The 20,611-nt window shown below is 37.0% G+C and overlaps 1 protein-coding gene and 1 long non-coding RNA gene across 2 annotated transcripts in view; both read right to left on the reverse strand.

Moving 5' to 3' along the window:
* glt8d2 (glycosyltransferase 8 domain containing 2) overlaps nucleotides 1–20,611 on the reverse strand; it is a 299,936-nt gene that overhangs the window by 142,226 nt on the left and 137,099 nt on the right. The window lies entirely within an intron of this gene.
* LOC135739264 (uncharacterized) lies at nucleotides 5,586–12,392 on the reverse strand. Its single transcript, XR_012337218.1, has 5 exons — nucleotides 12,204–12,392; nucleotides 11,991–12,095; nucleotides 8,347–8,368; nucleotides 8,077–8,098; nucleotides 5,586–6,409 (listed from the first exon to the last, which is right to left on the reverse strand). It is a non-coding gene; the product is annotated as an uncharacterized lncRNA (long non-coding RNA).

Genomic DNA, 20,611 nt, shown 5'->3' on the forward strand with positions numbered 1-20,611 from the left:
TCCAGCCTGATCACCTCAGTTTCCGGTGCTAATGTTGTCCATGCATCCTCGACTGGACCGTTCTGTTCAAAATCCTCAATTGCTTGTTCTATTGCCTCATTATGTTTCTCATACTTTTCACGGTTTATATTTACAATCATGCACACGCGTTGGAGTTCATCAGTGTCGGGAAGGTTTACCGAAGCAAATTTGTAAAATGATTCATATGTTGGGAATCTTGGAGACTTAAGCTGTTCATCTGTGCGATAAGGTAGGTAGAGTTTTAACAATGTTCCAAAGTATTTTTCTGGGTTTTTTTGTTGTGAGAAACGAGCAAATCTAATAATAGCAGGTTTACCCCGTGTTCTTTTTTGAACGTGTCCTATATTCTTTTGGAGTGCCAAAACATTTTTACCCTTTTTCTGTCTTCCATAAACAATGCGGTATTCACTTGCAAATTCTGCCATGCACATGTTATCAAATTCAGGTTTGTTTGGTCTGGCCTTGTACTTTTCTGGCAGTCCAGTCATCCACACATTCTCTAAGTCAGGGTCCATTGTCTGTAAATACTTTATTGGTAAACTCATCTTTACAGCATTGTCATCCGTGGGTATGAATATGACAGCTCGTGATGATGATTTCAGTTTTAGACTGCATGTGCGAGCAACTGCTTCTTGAGAAGAAACCTCCCTAGATTTTGCATAACAATTCATGACCTGCTTCATGCTTTCACAGTCAGACATGTTATCATGACTTGAGTCTTTTATTACTTTTTTTAAATAATCACTCATCTCATGTTCAGCTTTTGAAATGTATGAGAGAATGTACATGATACAACTGTATGGATTGATAATGAACTGTATGTCCATGTTTGCATTCCAGGCTCTTAACAGCATTGGATTATAGCCATTAACCCAGCAGTCACATGGTCGTCTCTCCATGACAATTACATTTGATGTTGACAGACATTGAAAATATTTTTTATATTCTTCATAAGTCATGTTTATTTTTTGAAGCAGCTGTGCTGTGGTTTCAAAACTCTGTGTTGTGTCATTCAGCAGATCCCACACTTTTTGAAGTTGTGCTTTTGCTTGTGCAGTACTGTCATTTTCTCTCTCCTCTGTTGCTTCATTTTCTTCATCAGACTCATCTATTGGGGGAGGCCTGGGACGAGTTATCATGGTTGTGTTCATGGGTGGTTTGGGAAATCCAAATCTACAGTGCTTATTGTTTTTTCTACAGGATTTGGAGTGGTTACGACTGTGCATCTGTACTTCACTTACAATTCTATGCAGTTCTGGGTCTTTGTTTGGGTCTGGTAGTTTACATGAGATATATTTATCAATGAAATTGCACACATCTTCATCTTGATCTTTTTCAAATTCTGGAGAATCTTTCACCCAAAATAGGCAGTGAATGTGTGGAGAGCCACGCTGTTGAAATTCTACTCTATAAAAAAAGTCAATTACCTCACCGATGGGTTGAGCAGGTGACATTATTAGATCTCTTATCAAGGCTTCAACTCGTTTTTCAAACATGCGCATGGCTGTGACTGGGTTGCTTTTAAGAATTTCACATTTCTCTGTCCAGTCTAATTCAGAAAAGTTCACTGTTTCATCTTGTTGTGCTTTAATAGCAGTAATAACTTCTGGCCATCTCATCTCAGCAGCACTAAATGTACAGAAAAATGTAGGTGTGCCCAGTTGTCTTAGCATAGAGAACAAATCACGCAGAGTTTTCTCCCAGTAAGCTGGTGTTCCTCTTAGTGGCTGCATGAAACGTGTTGCCTCTTTGTTGTGTACAAGTTTTTCTAACTCAGATTTATCCTGCAGCAGTGAACAGTTTATTCTACGACCATCACGTGTCATGGGTTTTGCTTTTCTCAACTGAATGGACATACTAGATTTGGCCATGTGCATTTCTGTGACAAACTGTGCAAAAAATATGTAGTTTGTATCCTTTGCACAACGATTATCTACAGAGAATAACCTGGTGTTAAAGTATCTGCTAGGGGAGAGACTTTTCACTCTGTCATGCTCATCAAAAGTGTTCTTACCATCAGGAAACTGCACTGGAAATGCCATAGACTCGAGCTTAGGAATTTTAAAAATGCTTACAGGACTGTTTTTCTCTGCAGGGGCAATACAAAATATTCCATCATCATAAGACAACAAATGTTGACCAGGATCTGGGGGCTGTAGACATGTGTCCAAGACAAGACCCGATTGTTGTTCAGTATTAGATTCAGGGTCATCACTTGAATTATCAAGTTCATTTTCATTGCTTTGTCGTTCTGTGTTTTCACTTTGGCTGTTGTTGTGAATGTCCATTGGCTCATTGTGTGCACTGCTGTCATTTAAAGACTGTTCATACTCATTCAGCATTTCATCTGCCAGGGGAGATGGATTTATAACAATATTTTTATATTCGGAATGCATATCTTTAAGTTTTCCTAAAGCAGATAAAACCTTGTGCATATTCATAGTCTGATACTGATAATGACCTTGGTAACAAAGACGTCTTTTCAGTTTCACTGTAAGCAGCTGCGATTCACTTCTTGGTCTAGGTAAACAATTAACTGTTGTTTCCACTTCAGATGCAACTGAAATCACAGCACCCTTTATAGCTCTCTGTTGGCCTTTAGGAAGTGTTAAGATTTTAGCAAAAGGAATGTACTTTGCAATAACATGTCTTTCTAGAATATTCAAATTGCATAGTTCTGGAGGAATAGGACTAAACTGAAGCTTATTGGCTACAGCAATGTCTGGCATTGCACCTCTCAAAAGTGTTGAATGGCAGCTGTGACATATCCATTCTGTGTTCCTCATACATTGATCAGTACAATCAGAACAGATGTGAACATAGTTACCTGTCAAACATAGTGAAACAACTGTTGGATTCTTTTGATAGCTTTCACGATCACAGGTGCACACTTGATTTGAGAAGAGTGCTCTTGCACAGCATGTGCATATATATGTTGGTCCCTGTTTTATAATGTCTCTGAAAGTTTGCAATGCCTTTAATATCACTGGATTCTGTATTTCAACAGGTCGGTTATTTCTGAACACTTGTGTTGCCTGGCGCACACAGTCAATTAGTTTATATTTGTGCTGTATGTCTTGTGCACAGTTTATCTTGTGAAGTATTTTGAGTGCTGACATTCTGTCTTTAGCTTTGAATAAATGATATGATTTCTGACGAGCCCTGAAGAGTAAGTCTTGTTGATAACGTTTTTTAAACGCGTCCTTTCTTTGTTCATAGAATTTTGAATCTATTTTGCACCGGTTTATATAATAGTCTTTTTGCCTTTGCCTGAAAATTGCATCTCTTGAATATCTATCAGTTATGTACCTCTTATGCTTTTCCTTAAATCTATCACTATTCCTGTAATTTCTTATGACATAGGATTTTTGTCTCTCCCTGAAATGCTGATCCATTCTGTAATTTCTTATGACATAGGATTTTTGTCTCTCCCTGAAATAGTCATCCATTATGTAATTTCTTATGACATAGGATTTTTGTCTCTCTCTAAAATGCTGATCCATTCTGTAATTTCTTATGACATAGGATTTTTGTCTCTCTCTGAAATTCTGATCCATTATATAATTTCTAATGACATAGTTTTTTTGTCTCTCCCTGAATTGTGCATTACTACTGTAACTGCTGATTATTTTTCTCTTTTTTTTATCTCTGTATTCCTCATTATTCCTATAATTCATAATGGCACAATTTTTTTTTTTTATTCTTATATTCTTCAGATTTTTTATATTTGTTTTTAATGGCTTGTTTGTGCTTTTCCTTGTAAAACGTATTAGTTTGATAACGGTTCTTCTTTGCTTGGTTATGTCTTTCCTTGTATTCTGTACTTGTTTTGTAATGCTCAGTTTTTTTTGTCTGTTTCCTATCTTGTTTTAAATCCATTTTTTGGTGCCATTTTATCTTATAATGCTTGCGCCTTCTGGATTTGTTAAGCTTTTTTGATTGTTGATGCAATTCAAATGTTTTCACACACTGATCATTTGGATCTGACAATATAATTTGAATTGAGGAATCTTTTGAGATGCTATGAGAAAGTTTATTTAATTGAACATTTTTGTCTCTGTCCAAATTGTCAGATACAGTAGTTTGAATCTCCATTTCATCTTCATCTGTTGTGTTGACTGGCCACTGAACTGGATTTATTACCTGAATTTGCTTTTGTGACGATGTAGCAGGTGCACATTGGTCATTAGTGGACAGAAATTGTTTTGCAGATATTTGAGATGCTACACACGGCTCTATGTTATCAAGATACTCCATGGAGACATCAGTACATACTGTTGTGCTTGTGAATGATACTGGCAGCAGATCAAATTGCACGTTATCGCTTAACTGGAAACACCCTTGAAACAACAGCAACAGTCTCTCTATCATGTCTTCTAAACGTGAAAATGTCAACATTACAGCAGTACCCGTGCCATCATTAGTAGACATGCCATCTGGTGTTCTGCAGTGTGAATCAAAAAATCCAAACCTCCCTGAGCGATCTCTAAACAAAGCAACACAATAAAGTCCACACAAAAACAGGCAGTTGCTGATTTCACTTCTGAGACATTGCAGAGTATTCTCGAGGTTGTCATAGCTGCCTAGTGCAGGTGCATCTCTTAGTAATCCAAACCTCTGGCCATGTTTAATGATGTTGTAAGAGCACAAGTTTGTCTCAAGTTTATCCGGTAGCTCATCAAAATCAAGGAAATTACTCCGAAATTGTCCTTTACTCTGTAGTGTTTGCTTGACAAGAGTGTACAAAGCATCACCTTTCTTTAAAATGTCATCTAATTCCAAACTGTTCAGCTCATTACGTTCGTTGTGCACCGCGAGAAACATTAAGGAATTGCACGTGCACTATTGGCCTCTCGAATAAATACCGTACCTCGGGTCACTTTGACAGTGGGACGCCGTAACAGAGAGCACGTCTGGGCTTACGTCACTCGCACTTGACACGGAGTTAATGCACAGTGAAGCTTCTACCTTTCTGCGCTGCTTCTGGGCTTCACTTCGTTTACCTTTACGTGGCATGACGATGGAACAGGTGTTAGAAATCTAAAGATCTGTTTATAGCAAAGTACCTTTCGTATGTTAAACAAGTGCAAATTTTCCGGATAAAACCTTAATAACAAATACAAAGACCCACTCAATGAATATTAATGCTTATTATACGTTATGCTAGTATACCACAGTAACAAGTGTCAAACTACTGTATTTACATACACACAATGTAACTGTTATACCGTCAACCCTTTGTATTTCACTGAATTATAAAATGTTAACTAAAGGCAATGCCAGTAATGCAACCAATTAGTAAAGGCAAACGTTACAACGTGGTAAGATTCAAATATGAACTTGCCAAACCAAAATACTTTACTGATATTTTAATTACCTTTAAATGTACTGCACTCAAATATCAATTACAACAAGAGTTAAACTTTAAATATATTACTGATATATTAATTAGCTTTTAAAGTACAGGACTGAAATTTCAGTAACAAGTCAACAAATTAAATATACGAACACACAAAACTATAGCAATTGAACTGTTATACTGTTAAACACCGTCAACCCCTATATTGTACAAAAATGTTAACCAAAAGCAATATCAGTAATGCAATCAATTAATAAAGGTAAATGTTACAATGTGGTAAGATTCAAAGAGGAACTTGGCAAACCAAAATATTTTAATGACCTTTAAACGTAGTCTATTCAAATAGCAGTTACAATAACAGTCAAACTTAGAATATTTTACTGATATATTAAAGTACTGTACTAAAATTTCACCGTTAAAACAGTCAAGAAATTAGATATACAAACACACAAGACTATAGCAATGGAACTGTTGAACTGTTAACCCCAATATTTTACAGAAATGATAACCAAAGGCAATATTACTAATGCAATTAATTAGTAGAGTATAGGCAAATGTGATAAGACTCAGATATAAATGTAATACGTTTCAAAGATGAACTTGCAAAAACAATTTTTTTTTACTGATATATTAATGACTTTTAAAAGTACTGTAATGTGTATTATCTATTATAAGCAGTCCAAAAGACTACAGGAATTATGTAATTTTAAAACTATAGTAAATTATTGTGTGTGTTGATGGTGTTGATTTCCCAACGCAGTCCTCTAATCAACGTTGCTTTGTGAAGACACTCAAGGCAGCAGGGCACACTGGAGCTGTAGGTAGTTCTGCTCTTACTCTTTCTGTCAAAGCAAAAAGTTAAAGGGACGTTCTGTTTTGGGGAAAGTCAGTGTTTTGGGGTTAGGGCAACAGATTGGCTGGGTGGGGTAAAAAAATGGGTCGTTTTTTTTGGGTAGAAATTATAGGCTTTTTTTTTTAGTTGAATCGGTGTTTTTTTGGGTTTCCTGGCAGTTTTTAAGAGGCAAGCTGCTTGGGTATGCATTGCATGTTTTGCAGTGTTTAAATGCAGTTTGCGTTTGAAGAGGAAGCAAGCAAGCAAGCAAAGCAGCAACGTTTTGAAATGTGCAGCCAGGTTTTTGTGAAGTAAAAGTACAGAATAGAAGAGAAGCAATGATTTTAGCAAGATAAAAGTTTGAAAGAAAATGTATATAAAGGTCAGGACAGGACATAACAAACAAACACAACACAAAGAGAAAAAAAAACAAGTTAGTTACATTCTAAAGTCAAAAAAAGCACGCATATTACAGAATGATTAACAGTAAATACTTAATTGTACAAAACATACTGCAGGGCAAAAATAAGTTAAAATTTTTGTTTTAAACTCAAAGTATTAAGATCATATTAAAAATACACTCCAATATCAGTTTTTGAAAAGGCTGAATTATATTATCTTGGTTACACAGAATATAGGTCCAGTCTGTATGTCCATTCTGTTAAGGGTGGGGCAGTCAAAAGCTGATGCTCTGTACAGAGTGTTAAGTGTATGACACAAACTGACTCTGATTTCTTCTTTTAAAATCATATAATATTTTTCATATTTCCATGCAAACTGCTGATTAAATTTAATAGTGTATGTTCCTTCATGAGGTCATTAAGTAACCAGGCAGTGAAAATCAATTGTGCATTGCAGTTACTAGATACTACCTTTAAACCATATTGGCTTTGCCATTTTGGCAGAAACAAGGATGTGACTACACATGGGTTTGTTGTGTTCAGATTGACTAGACAGCAGGACGATGTATGATCTTATGTTTTGGGCATGTAATGCGCAATATTCTGACAGCCAGGTTATGTGATATGTAGTAATTTTTTAATCTGTACAAATTTTATGTTGAGTAATATTATTCAGCCTTAGGAAAATTATTTTAATAAAATCCCAGTCATCTCTCCCCCATTGTTAAAGCAATAGTTTGTCTAAAAATAAAATTTTTATGTTTATCAGCTTACCATCAGGCCATCCAAATTGTAGGTGACTTTGTTTCTTCAGTAAAACACAAATGTAGATTTTTAACTCCAACCGTTTAGTCTCTCAGTGAATATGCATGTGGATGGTATCAAAATTTGATAGAGAAAAATAACTCTGCGGCTCGTGACGACACATCAATGTACTAAGAGATAAAACTGAACCAACAGGTTGCGAACCAACTTCATAGGTGCATACTGCCACCTATTGTATCGGGTGCACTGCATGAAGGTGCATAAGCACTATACGGGGCACCGATATAGTAGGTGGCGGTATGCTCTTATGAAGTTGGTTTGCAACCCACCCTTAAACACCAAGAAGAAGATGTGCACACACGTACTCCTTTAGGCATAGTGCTGTATTGAAGGTAAAAAAATTATATAAATACTTTTCGGTTTCTTGCACAAACCGATCGTTTCATGTCTTAGGACATTGAGTTGTCGTCATGAGCCGCAGAGTTTAATTTGGATTTGTCTGTACATTCCTCTATCAAGTTTTGTTACCACCCACATGCATTATACATCTGACAGACTGAAACAGTTGGGAGTTAAAAATCTATATTTGTGTTTTACTGAAGAAACAAATTCACCTACATCTTGGATGGCCTGGGGGTAAGCTGATAAACATAAGATGAACTATTGCTTTAAATGTGAAATATGTAACTGTTACTTACAAAGATGAATTAGATGTCCAATCTAGGAAAAACAAAATCAACAAAAACGACAAATTAGTTCAAAGTAGGCATGACCACATTTACAGTGTATTTAGAAAGTACTTAAACCCCTTTACTTTATTTGCAAATTTGTTATGTTTGCATTAATCCTTTTTATAATTTATATATACCTCAAGAATTTAAAATTACAAATTCACCTACATCTTGGACAGCCTGGGGGTAAGCTGATGAACTAATGCTTTAAATGTGAAATATGTAACTGTTACTTACAAAGATGAATTAGATGTCCAATCTAGGAAAAACAAAATCAACAAAAACGACAAATTAGTTCAAAGTAGGCATGACCACATTTACAGTGTATTTAGAAAGTACTTAAACCCCTTTACTTTATTTGCAAATTTGTTATGTTTGCATTAATCCTTTTAATAATTTATATACACCTCAAGAATTTAAAATTATATTACTTTCCAAAGATAATGCAGTTGTCACAATATTAAACACTGTGGACTGGTTTCACAGACAAGCCTATTAAGCATCTTTAAAAAGCACTCCTTTGAAGAAGACATTACTGGTGTGTATCATAAGACAAATCAATGGCACTGGCATATCTTAAGATGTGTTTTACTAAACCTTGTCTGTGAACCTGGGGGTGTGTTAATAAAAGTCCCATGTCAGATGCAGCTTTTCAAGGCCTAATTAAAATCTTCTGACTCAAAAAAAAAAAAAGAATTTAAATCATTCTCATTAATCAACATCTAGTACCCCATAATGACAAAGTGAAAACTGAATTTAAGACATTTCTGTAAAATGTTTTAAAGGAAAAAAATAATTTCACATTTACTTAAGTATTCAGACCCTTTGCAATAACACTAGAAATTTTGTTTAGGTGCCATTTATTTGTGTTGATCAATGCCGAGATTTTCTACACCTTGACTCGAGTCCACTGAGATATCCTCACTAAAACCTTATGAAAATGACCCTAAGCAAAGAACAAGGACAACACAGTAGTGGTTTAGGGACAACTATGTGAGAAGTGGACCAACCAAAGCCCTGACTTCAACCTCACCAAGCATCTCTGGAGAGACCTGAAAACGGCTGTCAGCCGACAGTTCACATCCAAACTCACTGAGCTTGAAAGGATTTAAAAGGAAGAATGGCAGAAATTCCTTCAATCCAGATGTGCAAAGCTTGTTGCGTCATTCCCAAAAAGACTCGAGGCTGTACTTGCTGCAAAAAGTGCTTCAACTAACTACCAAGTAAAGTGTCTGAATAATTTCATTTTTTTTTCTTCTTTTAAATACATTTAGACATTTCCAAATCCTGTTTTCAGTTTCTCATAATGGGGTACTAAGTGCAGATTAATAATAAGAGGGGGGGGATTATTGTAGTATCAGATTGAGACCTAACAAAATTGAACTGTGTTGGGGGTCTAAATAGTTTCTAAATACAAAGGTCCACAATGTGCAGTATTATGTCATTCAAACTTCAGTGTTTCTGCTGTCCTATAATAATTGGTAAAAATTAAGTCTTGATCTTATTTAGTCGTACCCAAAATGATCTAGTTAGTCACATATGCTTCAGAATAAACAATTCATTATATGATATTCCTGTTCAAAATATTCCCTTTCCTGTGGTATTAATGTAAAGATTGTTAATTTAATAAATTATCGCATCAGGCAACACAATAGAACCTAAACTGTAAAATGCCACCTTCAGAATTAAATTTTTTTTTAACTCACCCCCTTGTCATCCAAGATGTTTGTCTTGCTTTGTTCAGTTGAATACAACCAGACCTATATTAAATAATACCCTGGCTGTTCCTTGCTTTGTAATGGCTCTGATCAGAGACCAAATGTTTAGAAGCTCCAAAAACTGCATCCATCCATTATTAAAGTAATCAAAATTTAATGTATCCAGTGGGTTAATAAAAAAACAATTCATATTTTGACCTTTTAGTTACAAAACATACCTTAAATAAACAGACAATAATACATTTAGTGTCTAACGACTGTCAGTTTTGTCACAACTCATGATGAAACACAAGAACCAATAAGATTTTACATACCACTATATTTAAATCTATAGTTGATTTTGTTTTATAAAATTACGTATATGTAGCCTAGAAATCTAGACGCACCCTAGCGGCCGCAAAATATATTTGCTGCCAGGGTTTAGTCTAGGCACTCACAATACACTTAACCGGTCCAAAAACCAAAATTTGGTCAGGCCAATCACATCGTGTGTAGCGTCTGTGGGGCGGGCTTAACATGATGACGACAGAGCTGCAACGGTTCCTACTTGAAAACAGAGAATGGCTGCTGCTGCTGGCGAACAGCTTTCTTTTGAAGCGGCTTTGGCCGCGACTCTGGAGGACTTAGACTTATGTTTTTCTTTGAGAGAAGAGCAAATAAACCCTACTGAAGTCAGTTTTTAGCAAGACAGATGTGTTTGGAGTTTTGCCAACTGGTTACGGTAACTACGTCACCTTCTTCGTTGCTCTGATCCGTCATAGCGCTATCCTATTGCGTGCAGAGGCATTTTGAGGGACAACCTTATATCCCGCCCCTTGCATTGAGCCGTTTGTGTGAAGAGTTGCCAGACCTTACATCTTGATGTAGGTCTGGCTAACCAGGCTAACGTATATGTAACTAATCACTAAAAGTGCTCAGAACTAAACTTTTTCTTATAAACCTTATACTTTGCTTCTAAATACATTTATTAAACCACTGGGTTGTATATGGATTACTTTAATGATGGATGGATGGATGGACTTTTTTGAGATCGTAAATGTTTGGTCCATGATCAAACTTATTACAAAGCAAAAAGGAGCCAGTATATTAATAATTAGAACTCTGATTGTGTTCAGCTGATGAAAAAAAGGCATAAACACCTTAGATGACTTAGATGGGGCTAAGTAAAAAAATCTATAATTTTTATTTCTGAAGGTGGAGTACATCTTCAATAAAGTCAGTTTTACTTTCAAACTAGGAGTGTAACGGTTCTCAGTAAAGAATCGAATCGTCCTGTTTTCCGCCCACAGTTTGGGACGCACGTGCACCGTGTTTAATTCGACCGCACATTTCTATTATAGTTTGGTGAAAAAACGATGCATAAAAAAGCTAATGTATGGTTCTGAATAATCTCTGCATGTGTTAAGGTGAGAGTACCTGTCCAATCAACTCGAAGTATGCAAATTTGTTGCCAACCTCACAGTTCATCCTCGCGTGTTTGTGTGTTTCACAGACCGTTTAGCACGGCAAACGAAGGAGAAAAGACGCTAACAGAGTCATCCCCAGCTGCATTTAAGTCTACTGCAGCAGCGATGCTCAAGAAAATGTGGACAAAACTGTAAAATTCGCAAGTGCTGTGCCTAAGGCAATACATCTAATATGACGAGTCCCTTACACGTCATCACCAGGGTTTTGTTGATAGCACACGATCGCAGGTGAGACAGAAACAGCACAAATTGCCTTCTGTGTTTGAATTTTAACAAACCTATCTTCTTGCAAAAAAAACTTGAAGATAGCGGCATATAATATAAAAAGTAATCCAGTGTTCTAAGCTATTTTATGTTCATATTGAATTGCACAGTAAAGCTGGTATATAGTATAATAATACAAGTGCTCTTAAGTGAAAATGTTGATTTTGGCAGAGGTTAAAAACGGCTTAGGTTTTTATTTTTGTAAAGCAGCCTGTTGTGACCAATGTGTACTGAAACTGTGACCCTAAGCCGTGATACGCACCGAAACGTGAGTAATTTGAACCGTTACACCCCTATTTCAAACATGCTGAAATGGCCAAAACTGACAAACAACAATAAACATTGGTAAACAATATCTGTTACATTAACAGAAAAACAATGTTATAATGTCATTAGGCAATTACTGATTCAAAAGTAATTGAAAATGACTTACCAGTGACGCAATGTGGATGGCTCTGAAAAGAGCCTTTGGGTTCGCTATAAAAAATTGTATTAAATAGGTGCTGTTGCCCAGCAAAACCAGGAATTTGGCTGAGGTCTATAGAAAATCAAACAGAAGAAAAAGAAATGGTCACTAAATATCTAAATAAAATATGTCACAACTTGTACATTTAGTAAGAATTTGACATTCAAAAATAATACTTACTTAGCTAAAGCAGTTAAAGTTTTCAAAAGAGCAAAAGAAAGAAAAATTAAACATTACTATTTAAATATCATGTGCAAGGTTAACTGTTCAGAAAAAAAGTATTATGTTGCAACAGAGATTGTTATATAAATGACTTACCACAAAAATGTCTAGACAGCAAAAAAATGATGTAACAAAAGTACAGGGGAAAGAGAAAAAAAAAAACATACATTATTATCAAATCATAAGGGTTGACATACCAACCATATTCTGTTTACAATAGTATATTTTATAAAGTAGATTTTGAGGAATTGCCTCCAACATATTAATAAACATTACACTAGAAAAAACCGCATGTATTTTGTGTACTTCCCCCTACCTAGGCTCTTTGTTCAAACATTTTTTCGTCTCTCGCAATTAAAATAACAGTGAAGCTAATGCTGCGTTCCAGGCAGGCTTTTAAACTCGTGAGTTACGACTTCAAAACCACGACTCACGACCCTATGCGTTCCAGGCAGCCTGTAACTCGTGTTTTTACAACCTTCTACCGGTGAAAGTGCACTGGAACGGCAGTCAAACCCGTGACTTCCCACCCGTGAACTCGTACTAGATCGATGTACTCCCAGTTCAGAGTCGTGAGTCGTGGTTTTGAACTCGTGAGTTACGGGTTACCGGTGTTGTGTCGAAGTCTGTTCCCCCTATTTTTCCCTTCAGTGTAGTGTTTTTATGGCGTTTTTATCACGTTATAGGTTTTATTATTTATATATTTAAAGTTTTAATGGCTACTGAGATGTATATGTGTGCATTTCTGTAATGTATCTGTATTGTTCTTAATGGTAAGTCAATTATTTTTACAGTATGAATCATATTATATGTATAATATTTATTTATTTATGTATGCAAACATTACATTTTTAAAACAACCAGTAAAGAAAAAAAGAGAAAAAGACAGGCTATATTTTAAAAGAAATACCCTAATAAAAAACTGTCAAATGTATGAAATATTTAATAAATTGTATTATAAAATACATGATATTATTCCTTTTTAGTATAACCAATTCAAATCTTTAATCTTTCTAAATGTAACGTGATGAAAACGCTATAAAGCTCGTCTGCGCTGCTGGCCAATTGAGTGCAACGTCCGCATTTTGGCGGCCATCTTAGGACAGGGCGCTCGCTCACTCGTAGCATTGAGTTTTAATGATGCAGGTACTTTTAAATGACCATAACTTGCTTAAATTATAGCCACGTTAATAACGTTTGTAAAAATCCAAACCGTTTGGAAATCGGTAGAAAATTGAGCAAGTTATGGTCATTTAAAAGTACCTGCACCATTAAACTCAATGCTACGAGTGAGCGAGCGCCCTGTCGTAAGATGGCCGCCAGGTGATGCCGTTAGGGACTCCGCCTTGAGCCATCTAGCATTTATATACATATCTATGTTCGCGCCTACCAAACGTATCTTAAACAAATAAGTTAAGTTACCATAACTTCAAAATGAACGTAAAAACTATGATAAAATATGAAACAGGTCAAAAACTCATGAACAAACAAGGCATTTAAGTAAAGCCTCGCCTGCAGTTGTCACTGTAGCTTCGAGTAACGTAACGTTATGTTATTCTTCTATAGACGACACCATGCATTTATTATATATAATTGCATATGTTAGTCCACAACTTAAATGGTTGTTACTACCATCCATATAACCTCGGTTAAGTTGATTTTTGTTACCAAAAACAGGCACACGCCTGAGTGTCTGACAACCACTTAAGTTAACGGTTACCTTTTCCCTCACTGAAATTGTTCGGTCGGTCCGTCCGTTTAACGGTTCACATTAACAATATATCAAACTAAAATCATATAAACAATAAAAATGGGCTTTAGCCACAATTTCTTAGGCTACAATTATTTGAACTATCCGTTTGTTTTTTTCCAACGCATAATTTACCTCAGAAAACAATGATAGCAGAAGATAATCCGTTATATTTCTTTATTGTTTAAACGTAAGTAATATTACACTCATCTAAATTAACAATCGACATATTTAAAATCATCAAATTGATTAATCCACCGTCTGTCTGTGAAATTTTAAGACTTTTATGAGGAAATTTGACCTACCTCAAGAGATAGCTGAGAAAGTGGCGCTCGCTCAGTGAAGGCAAAACCAGCGAGAAGTTACCGGAAGCAAGCTCATTAGCTATACAGGGCTGCGTTCAGCCCCGACAAAACGTTGCACAACGTTTATTAAACTGAAACGGTGATGCATTGAACACCCTGTTGTGATGACGCAAGAGTTGCAACTACGGTAGCTGAGAGGCCATTCTTTGTGTTCTTTTTTAAATGTCTCTAAAGCCTGATGAAATCGTTATAAATGTGTGTTTATTACTGTAAAATACCCTCAATGTTTCAGTCACTGACCTTGCTGTCCAGAATGAAAGACAACATTCCAACTTGAACCCATTGAGCGAGCTGTCTCTTTACTATCGCGTGGTTTTATACATCTTGCCGCTGATTGGACCGACATTTCTGACACACCCACCAAACAAGAGAAAACGCTTCTAAAACCTGTTGCATTCCGTTGCACACCGTTTCCAGGAAACATGTCGTTCAACCCGGAAATCGTAGCAAAACGTTGCGCACCGGTGTGAGATTGAACGTGCCCCAGACTCTCGTCCAAAGCTGTCGTCTCATTGGTTTGAATTAATCACGTGATGTTACCTAATACCTGAATACTCGTGTAACAAAAGTATTTCAAAAATATATATAAAATATGATCACATTTGAGCTTTGGATACTGGGCAGACAATATTAAACCATAATATTAAAAATAATAAAACAAGAAAAGCTTCCTTAAACAGTAATATAAATGAAAATAAAATAAATATAATGTTATCAATGGCCATATGAACTCATTTGCTCTTATATATATAAAATGCTTATCATTTTGTTCGTTATTTTATTTAATTGATTAACTTTGAGAAATGCCCAAAATGGACAATTCTACAATAAATTGATAAATTCTTTGCCTTAAACAGTGCTTCCCAAACTGTGGGCCGCTGTCCCCCAGTGGGCCGTCGCAGTACTGCGGGGGACCTTGACTAGGCTAAATAAAAAAATCATGTGATATTAAACCGTATTTATGTATATATTGTATATTTGTTTATATTTATTTCATTTTTTTATTATACTGAGGTGAGATACATTGCTTAAACGTTTTTATATATTTTTTTTATATTTTTTAACATATTATGTAATTCATTGCAATAGATTTATGAACTATTTGTGAGCTATGTAGCTTCTGTTACACACTTTTGGGTGGTTTCCCAGACTGGGATTAGCTTAAGACAGGACAAGGCCTTAGTTTAATTATGAAATATAACTAGTTTGAATAAACATGCCTTACTAAAAACATACTGGCGTGCATTTTAAGGAAAAACAAAGGGCACTGATGTATTTTAAGATATGTCAGTGCATGTTGTTTTCAGTTTGGACAGCTCTTATATTTATTTTAGTCTAGGACTAGTCTAATCCCTGTCCGGGAAACCACCCCTTTGTGTTATAATGGTAAATACTATGCAGAAAGTATGTAGTGTTATGGTTTTATATATGAAGAGTTTCGTTGCAAAACGAGATAACCACCATTTTTTTAATTGTTCAGAAATCTTGTTTTTTGGTTGTGCATTCCAATTAATTTCAATTCAACTGCAGTTGTTTTGTTTTGATTTAAACCTTCATAACTTAAAAAATACAGCTAAGTAGCACCATAAAACAAAATAATAACATGATAACATAATAATAAACATATTTTCACAAAAATGTAAAAAAATGGATTTATCTCATTTTGCAACGAGACTCTTCATTTATTTGTAAAGAATTTTCACGTCATCTTTCAACAGAATATAAAATACTTTCCATAGTTCTCATGATTCACATGAGATTCTTAAAAACTGGTTATTAAATGTTGGTAATGTGCAAAGAGACAATCGGCTTTATTAAAAATATATGTTATACTACAAATGGGGGGGGGGGGGGTTGTGGAGCTTTTGCTATGTTTTTTGGGGGGCTTACCAGTGTTAAGTTTGGGAAGCTCTGGCCTAAAATATTACACAGTGATAAGATGGCACTGATAGAACAGGAATATGCTGGATAAGGTGACTAAAATGGGCAGAAAAATTACTGGATCTGATGTTAAAACCATCTCCAATCTTACAGACCAGTATACCCTCAATCTGGCATTGAGGATACTGGATGATCCATCCCACCCACTTTTCTTAGAGTTCTTCTTACTCCCATCTGGATGTAGATTTTGAATGCCATCAACAAAAACGAAACGTGCCATTACGTCATTTGTACCGAGGAGCATTCAGTTACTGAACAGATCAGACAGAGGCACAAAAAATAATTTTTTATAGACATTTTTAATTAGACATTTTTAATTAGCTATCGATTTATTTAGATATTGGACATATTTTAGGCCATTATTATTGCTATTATTATTGTCTTGTGTTGTTTATGTTTTGTTTTTTTATGTTTGCAATGTCGTTGGATGTTTGTTAATGTGGCTTCCTTGAGTGCAGAACAAATTCCCTTCGGGGCAATAAAGGTTTCAATCAATAGGTACAGACACACTTTCATCAGTGTCATTATCCTAGTGACTATTTGTGAACCTCTTAAATGGCAAACAATTCACATAGATGTTGCAGTAAAGCACCAGCTGGGAAAAATCAAAGGTCAACATCCTATTTATCTTGTCTAAAACATAGATAAAGGAAAAGATGCATCAATATTCACATAAAAACAACAGCAGTGTGCATTAAAGTATACTGTGTATCAGTTCCCAGATGTAAAAAAAACATGAATATCATTATGCATTACATTATTGTCCGAAAAATGCTGCATAAATGTTTTCCCAACTAATAATGAATTTAAATATATTGAAGTTTCAAGCATCAAAACCTTCATGTTTACTGCATACTCTGATCTTGTAGCTAACAATTACATAGCAACTGCATAGCAGCATCCTAGCTAATCATCCTAGCTAGCCTCATATTAAATCAAGCTAGCCCTGCTGAACAAAGCAGCATACCAGCAAGACCAGCATACAGTATGTTGTGTTTTGGTGCTGGTTAGCTACTGAACACAAGCTAAACCAGCATCAGCACCAGCATTAGCACCAGCTAAACCAGCACCAAACAAGCAGTAGCACCAGCATCCCATGCTGGTCATACCAGCAAGACCAGCATATGTTGTGTTTTGGTGCTTGAAACCACCAGCTAAACCAGCATCAAACCAGCATAATTTCCACGCTGGTCCATGCTGGTGTGATGCAGTTTTTTCAGCAGGGAGCTTCATGCTAAACTATAGGCTATAGCTTTGTAGTAAATCATGCTAACTTTATGCTAAATCATGCTAACTTCATTCTAAATTATGCTAACATAATGTTAACTTTGTTAAATGATGTTAAATCGTGTTAGCTTCATGTTAAGTCATGGTAACTTTGTTTAATCATGCTAGCATCATACTAAAACATGCAAACAGCTAGACTAAACTAAACTTCTCAAGTAAACGTTTATCCTGTGAAATTGTTAAAAATGTTCAGACTCGCTTTTTCAAGCCAACATAAAGTTTGTCTTCAAATTTTAATATCTAGTTATTATTATGTTGGCTTGAGAAAGCCAACATACTGTTGTTGCACTTAAACTTATTATGTTGGCTTGAGAAAGCCAACATACTGTTGTTGCACTTAAACTTATTATTATTATTATTATTAGTGGTGCTTGCATTTATGCAAGGCATCACTATTACTATTGCTCATATTTATTATTATTAGTGGTGCTTGCATTTATGCAAAGCATCACTATTATTATTGCTCAAAGATATTATTATTATTATTCTTCTTTTTCTGGACACTTTTTCGGCGCGTAACTCGTCCCGCACGCTTTGTCGTAGACCCATAAATTAGGGCTCAAATCGACCGGCTTATTGAGGAGAGGTGTGCTATGACTTTTATAAGCGATCGGGTGCAGGATTTCCGAAAGGGGGGCGAAAAACCCCCCAAAAAATCCCATTGACTTAACATTGCGCCCAACTTTGACGAGTCATAGCTCCGCTCGAGGATTTTATAGAAACATGTGGGTTACAACATTTGAAGAGGGTGGTAGGCTCTGTAAGAACATGGATCACAATGGGGTGTAAGTTGTACCCCTGGGGTGTAAGAGGTGCCCAAAAGTGCCCCAATGAAATGTCAATGGGGCAAAATCCCATAGACTTACCATTGCAAAAATTTTGACGGGTCATAGGTCCGAGCCAGGATTTCATAGAAACATGTGGGTTACTAAATTTGAAGAGGGTGCTAGACTCTGTCAGGACGTCCCCCACAATGGGGTGTAAGGTTACCATAGCAACCATTTTGGGCACCCTAGCAACCTATACCATAGACTGCCATTATAAAATGCCCGGATGGATATCTTTGCACCACAGTGTCATAGAGACATGGGGGTGGGCTCATTTTACTCAGGCATCCAATCAGTCTCTCAGGATCCTTACAGACTTACTAAGCCACGCCCCTAGCAACCACTTTTGAGCACCCTAGCAACATAAAATACAAACAGTTATATCTCGGCATCAGAACATCGTAGAGACACGGGGGTTGGACCGTTTTACTTGTGACTAGGGGTGTAACAATTGGGCACATCATTGGCCACTCCCAAGCCACGCCCCTAGCAACCAAATTTGAGCACCCTAGCAACCGAATAAACAAAGCCTTATATCTCCGCATCAGAACATCGTAGAGACACGGGGTTTGGACCGTTTTACTTGTGACTCGGAGTGTAATCACTGGGCACATCATTGGCCACTCCCAAGCCACGCCCCTAGCAACCAAATACAGTACCCTAGCAACAGAGTAAACAAAGCCTTATATCTCCGCATCAGAACATCGTAGAGACACGGGGGTTGGACCATTTTACTTGTGACTCGGAGTGTAATCACTGGGCACATAATTGGCCACTCCCAAGCCACGCCCCTAGCAACCAAATACAGTACCCTAGCAACAGAGTAAACAAAGCCTTATATCTCCGCATCAGAACATCGTAGAGACACGGGGGTTGGACCGTTTTACTTGTGACTCGGAGTGTAATCACTAGGCACATCATTGGCCACTCCCAAGCCACGCCCCTAGCAACCAAATAAAGTACCCTAGCAACAGAGTAAACAAAGCCTTATATCTCCACATCAGAACATCGTAGAGACACGGGGGTTGGACCGTTTTACTTGTGACTCGGAGTGTAATCACTAGGCACATCATTGGCCACTCCCAAGCCACGCCCCTAGCAACCAAATACAGTACCCTAGCAACAGAGTAAACAAAGCCTTATATCTCCGCATCAGAACATCGTAGAGACACGGGGGTTGGACCATTTTACTTGTGACTCGGAGTGTAATCACTGGGCACATAATTGGCCACTCCCAAGCCACGCCCCTAGCAACCAAATACAGTACCCTAGCAACAGAGTAAACAAAGCCTTATATCTCCGCATCAGAACATCGTAGAGACACGGGGGTTGGACCGTTTTACTTGTGACTCGGAGTGTAATCACTAGGCACATCATTGGCCACTCCCAAGCCACGCCCCTAGCAACCAAATACAGTACCCTAGCAACAGAGTAAACAAAGCCTTATATCTCCACATCAGAACATCGTAGAGACACGGGGGTTGGACCGTTTTACTTGTGACTCGGAGTGTAATCACTAGGCACATCATTGGCCACTCCCAAGCCACGCCCCTAGCAACCAAATACAGTACCCTAGCAACAGAGTAAACAAAGCCTTATAACTCCGCATCAGAACATCGTAAAGACATGGGGGTTGGACCGTTTGACTCGTGACTCGGAGGGTAATCACTAGTGGATGCCATTTTTTCCCCTAGCAACCAAATACAGTACCCTAGCAACAGAGTAAACAAAGCCTTATATCTCTGCTTCAGAACATCGTAGAGACACGGGGGTTGGACCGTTTTACTTTTGGCTTGGAGTATAATCATAAATTGTCCCCTGAAATTTGCCACGGCAAGCACCACTCACATTTTCTTCAGGAAATGTACCTATCTAGTTATTATTATTATTCTTTTTCTGGACACTTTTTCGGCGCGTAACTCGTCCCGCACGCTTTGTCGTAGACCCATAAATTAGGGCTCAAATCGACCGGCTTATTGAGGAGAGGTGTGCTATGACTTTTATAAGCGATCGGGTGCAGGATTTCCGAAAGGGGGGCGAAAATCCACCCAAAAAATCCCATTGACTTAACATTGCGCCCAACTTTGACGAGTCATAGCTCCGCTCGAGGATTTTGTAGAAACATGTGGGTTACAACATTTGAAGAGGGTGGTAGGCTCTGTAAGAACATGGATCACAATGGGGTGTAAGTTGTAC

This window comes from Paramisgurnus dabryanus, chromosome 1, assembly GCF_030506205.2.
Source record: "Paramisgurnus dabryanus chromosome 1, PD_genome_1.1, whole genome shotgun sequence".
Taxonomy (NCBI): Eukaryota; Metazoa; Chordata; class Actinopteri; order Cypriniformes; family Cobitidae; genus Paramisgurnus; species Paramisgurnus dabryanus.